This window comes from Schistocerca serialis, unplaced genomic scaffold (assembly GCF_023864345.2).
Source record: "Schistocerca serialis cubense isolate TAMUIC-IGC-003099 unplaced genomic scaffold, iqSchSeri2.2 HiC_scaffold_1417, whole genome shotgun sequence".
Classification (NCBI taxonomy): Eukaryota; Metazoa; Arthropoda; class Insecta; order Orthoptera; family Acrididae; genus Schistocerca; species Schistocerca serialis.
The window spans coordinates 15,334,427-15,340,561 of NW_026047644.1; positions in this window are offsets into that span (position 1 = coordinate 15,334,427).

The following is a 6,135-nucleotide window of genomic DNA, read 5'->3' on the forward strand; positions in this document are numbered from 1 at the left end:
TCTCTTCTTACTGTCTATGTTTTGAACCATTCCTGTGACACTAGTTATAGATTCCGATGCTTCACTTCAGGTTTACTGTATCCCTCTGACCTTCTTATTGACGATGAAACACAGAAATAGCATCGGAATTAAATACAAATGGCACAATGCCAACTGAAGTACAAGAAAACTGACTCTTCTTACTGTCTATGTTTTGAACCATTCATGTGACACTAGTTATAGATTCCGATGCTTCACTTCAGGTTTACTGTATCCCTCTGACCATCTTATTCACGATGAAACACAGAAATTGCATCGGAATTAAATACAAAAGGCACAATGCCGACTTAAGTACAAGATAACTGACTCTTCTTACTGTCTATGTTTTGAACCATTAATGTGACACTACTTATAGATTCCGATGCTTCACTTCAGGTTTACTGTATCCCTCTGACCTTCTTATTGACGATGAAACACAGAAATTGCATCGGAATTAAATACAAAAGGCACAATGCCGACTTAAGTACAATATTACTGACTCTTCTTACTGTCTCTGTTTTGAACCATTCAAGTGACACTAGTTATAGATTCCGATGCTTCACTTCAAATTTACTGTATTCCTCTGACCTTCTTATTGACGATGAAACACAGAAATCGCATCGGAATTAAATACAAAAGGCACAATGCCAACTTAAGTACAAGAAAACTGACTCTTCTTACAGTCTATGTTTGAACCATTCCTGTGACACTAGTTATAGATTCCGATGCTTCACTTCAGGTTTACTGTATCCCTCTAATCTTCTTATTGACGATGAAACATAGAAATGGCATCGGAATTAAATACAAAAGGCACAATCCCTACTTGAGTACAAGATAACTGACCCTTCTTACTGTCTATGTTTTGAACCATTCCTGTGACACTAGATATAGATTCCGATGCTTCACTTCAGGTTTACTGTATCCCTCTAACTTTCTTAGTGACGATGAAACACAGAAATAGCATCGGAATTAAATACAAAAGGCACAATGCCGACTTAAGTACAAGATAACTGACTCTTCTTACTGTCTATGTCTTGAACCGTTCAAGTGACACTAGTTATGGATTCCGATGCTTCACTTCAGGTTTACTGTATCCCTCTGACCTTCTTATTGACGATGAAACACAGAAATAGCATCGGAATTAAATACAAATGGCACAATGCCAACTGAAGTACAAGAAAACTGACTCTTCTTACTGTCTATGTTTTGAAGTTTTCATGTGACACTCGTTATAGATTCCGATGCTTCACTTCTGGTTTACTGTATCCCTCTGACCATCTTATTGACGATGAAACACAGAAATAGCATCGGAATTAAATACAAAAGGCACAATGCCGACTTAAGTACAAGATAACTGACTCTTCTTACTGTCTATGTTTTGAACCGTTCAAGTGACACTAGTTATTGATTCCGATGCTTCACTTCAGATTAACTGTATCCCTCTGACCATCTTATTGACGATGAAACACAGAAATAGCATCGGAATTAAATACAAATGGCACAATGCCGACTTAAGTACAATATTACTGACTCTTCTTACTGTCTCTGTTTTGAACCATTCAAGTGACACTAGTTATAGATTCCGATGCTTCACTTCAAATTTACTGTATTCCTCTGACCTTCTTATTGACGATGAAACACAGAAATTGCATCGGAATTAAATACAAAAGGCACAATGCCAACTTAAGTACAAGAAAACTGACTCTTCTTACCGTCTATGTTTGAACCACTCCTGTGACACTAGTTATAGATTCCGATGCTTCACTTCAGGTTTACTGTATCCCTCTAACTTTCTTAGTGACGATGAAACACAGAAATAGCATCGGAATTAAATACAAAAGGCACAATGCCGACTTAAGTACAAGATACTTGACTCTTCTTACTGTCTATGTTTTGAACCGTTCAAGTGACACTAGTTATGGATTCCGATGCTTCACTTCAGGTTTACTGTATCCCTCTAACTTTCTTAGTGACGATGAAACACAGAAATAGCATCGGAATTAAATACAAAAGGCACAATGCCGACTTAAGTACAAGATAACTGACTCTTCTTACTGTCTATGTCTTGAACCGTTCAAGTGACACTAGTTATGGATTCCGATGCTTCACTTCAGGTTTACTGTATCCCTCTGACCTTCTTATTGACGATGAAACACAGAAATAGCATCGGAATTAAATACAAATGGCACAATGCCAACTGAAGTACAAGAAAACTGACTCTTCTTACTGTCTATGTTTTGAAGTTTTCATGTGACACTCGTTATAGATTCCGATGCTTCACTTCTGGTTTACTGTATCCCTCTGACCATCTTATTGACGATGAAACACAGAAATAGCATCGGAATTAAATACAAAAGGCACAATGCCGACTTAAGTACAAGATAACTGACTCTTCTTACTGTCTATGTTTTGAACCGTTCAAGTGACACTAGTTATTGATTCCGATGCTTCACTTCAGATTAACTGTATCCCTCTGACCATCTTATTGACGATGAAACACAGAAATAGCATCGGAATTAAATACAAATGGCACAATGCCGACTTAAGTACAATATTACTGACTCTTCTTACTGTCTCTGTTTTGAACCATTCAAGTGACACTAGTTATAGATTCCGATGCTTCACTTCAAATTTACTGTATTCCTCTGACCTTCTTATTGACGATGAAACACAGAAATTGCATCGGAATTAAATACAAAAGGCACAATGCCAACTTAAGTACAAGAAAACTGACTCTTCTTACCGTCTATGTTTGAACCATTCCTGTGACACTAGTTATAGATTCCGATGCTTCACTTCAGGTTTACTGTATCCCTCTAACTTTCTTAGTGACGATGAAACACAGAAATAGCATCGGAATTAAATACAAAAGGCACAATGCCGACTTAAGTACAAGATACTTGACTCTTCTTACTGTCTATGTTTTGAACCGTTCAAGTGACACTAGTTATGGATTCCGATGCTTCACTTCAGGTTTACTGTATCCCTCTGACCTTCTTATTGACGATGAAACACAGAAATTGCATCGGAATCAAATACAAAAGGCACAATGCCGACTGAAGTACAAAACAACTGACTCTTCTTAGTGTCTATGTTTTGAACCATTCCTGTGACACTAGTTATAGATTCCGATGCTTCACTTCAGTTTACTGTATCCCTCTGACCTTCTTATTGACGATGAAACACAGAAATAGCATCGGAATCAAATACAAAAGGCACAATGCTGACTTAAGTACAAGATAACTGACTCTTCTTACTGTCTATGTTTTGAACCATACAAGTGACACTAGTTATAGATTCCGATGCTTCACTTCAGGTTTACTGTATCCCTCTAACCTTCTTATTGACGATGAAACACAGAAATGGCATCGGAATTAAATACAAAAGGCACAATGCCGACTTAAGTACAAGATAACTGTCTCTTCTTATTGTCTATGATTTGAACCATTCCTGTGACACTAGTTATAGATTCCGATGCTTCACTTCAGGTTTACTGTATCCCTCTGACCTTCGTATTGACGATGAAACACAGAAATTGCATCGGAATTAAATACAAAAGGCACAATGCCGATTTAAGTACAAGAAAACTTACTCTTCTTACTGTCTATGATTTGAACCATTCCTGTGACACTAGTTATAGATTCCGATGCTTCACTTCAGGTTTACTGTATCCCTCTGACCTTCGTATTGACGATGAAACACAGAAATTGCATCGGAACTAAATACAAAAGGCACAATGCCGACTTAAGTACAAGAAAACTGTCTCTTCTTACTGTCTATGTTTTGAACCATTCCTGTGACACTAGTTATAGATTCCGATGCTTCACTTCAGGTTTACTGTATCCCTCTGACCTTCTTATTGACGATGGAACACAGAAATTTCATCGGAATTAAATACAAAAGGCACAATGCCGACTTAAGTACAAGAAAACTGACTCTTCTTACTGTCTATGATTTGAACCATTCCTGTGACACTAGTTATAGATTCCGATGCTTCACTTCAGGTTTACTGTATCCCTCTGACCTTCGTATTGACGATGAAACACAGAAATTGCATCGGAATTAAATACAAAAGGCACAATGCCGACTTAAGTACAAGAAAACTTACTCTTCTTACTGTCTATGATTTGAACCATTCCTGTGACACTAGTTATAGATTCCGATGCTTCACTTCAGGTTTACTGTATCCCTCTGACCTTCGTATTGACGATGAAACACAGAAATTGCATCGGAACTAAATACAAAAGGCACAGTGCCGACTTAAGTACAAGAAAACTGTCTCTTCTTACTGTCTATGTTTTGAACCATTCCTGTGACACTAGTTATAGATTCCGATGCTTCACTTCAGGTTTACTGTATCCCTCTGACCTTCTTATTGACGATGAAACACAGAAATAGCATCGGAATTAAATACAAATGGCACAATGCCAACTGAAGTACAAGAAAACTGACTCTTCTTACTGTCTATGTTTTGAACCATTCATGTGACACTAGTTATAGATTCCGATGCTTCACTTCAGGTTTACTGTATCCCTCTGACCATCTTATTCACGATGAAACACAGAAATTGCATCGGAATTAAATACAAAAGGCACAATGCCGACTTAAGTACAAGAAAACTGACTCTTCTTACTGTCTATGTTTTGAACCATTAATGTGACACTAGTTATAGATTCCGATGCTTCACTTCAGGTTTACTGTATCCCTCTGACCTTCTTATTGACGATGAAACACAGAAATTGCATCGGAATTAAATACAAAAGGCACAATGCCGACTTAAGTACAATATTACTGACTCTTCTTACTGTCTCTGTTTTGAACCATTCAAGTGACACTAGTTATAGATTCCGATGCTTCACTTCAAATTTACTGTATTCCTCTGACCTTCTTATTGACGATGAAACACAGAAATCGCATCGGAATTAAATACAAAAGGCACAATGCCAACTTAAGTACAAGAAAACTGACTCTTCTTACAGTCTATGTTTGAACCATTCCTGTGACACTAGTTATAGATTCCGATGCTTCACTTCAGGTTTACTGTATCCCTCTAATCTTCTTATTGACGATGAAACATAGAAATGGCATCGGAATTAAATACAAAAGGCACAATCCCTACTTGAGTACAAGATAACTGACCCTTCTTACTGTCTATGTTTTGAACCATTCCTGTGACACTAGATATAGATTCCGATGGTTCACTTCAGGTTTACTGTATCCCTCTAACTTTCTTAGTGACGATGAAACACAGAAATAGCATCGGAATTAAATACAAAAGGCACAATGCCGACTTAAGTACAAGATAACTGACTCTTCTTACTGTCTATGTTTTGAACCGTTCAAGTGACACTAGTTATGGATTCCGATGCTTCACTTCAGGTTTACTGTATCCCTCTGACCTTCTTATTGACGATGAAACACAGAAATAGCATCGGAATTAAATACAAATGGCACAATGCCAACTGAAGTACAAGAAAACTGACTCTTCTTACTGTCTACGTTTTGAAGTTTTCATGTGACACTCGTTATAGATTCCGATGCTTCACTTCTGGTTTACTGTATCCCTCTGACCATCTTATTGACGATGAAACACAGAAATTGCATCGGAATTAAATACAAAAGGCACAATGCCGACTTAAGTACAAGAAAACTGACTCTTCTTACTGTCTATGTTTTGAACCATTCCTGTGACACTAGTTATAGATTCCGATGCTTCACTTCAGATTAACTGTATCCCTCTGACCATCTTATTGACGATGAAACACAGAAATAGCATCGGAATTAAATACAAATGGCACAATGCCGACTTAAGTACAATATTACTGACTCTTCTTACTGTCTCTGTTTTGAACCATTCAAGTGACACTAGTTATAGATTCCGATGCTTCACTTCAAATTTACTGTATTCCTCTGACCTTCTTATTGACGATGAAACACAGAAATTGCATCGGAATTAAATACAAAAGGCACAATGCCAACTTAAGTACAAGAAAACTGACTCTTCTTACCATCTATGTTTGAACCATTCCTGTGACACTAGTTATAGATTCCGATGCTTCACTTCAGGTTTACTGTATCCCTCTAATCTTCTTATTGACGATGAAACATAGAAATGGC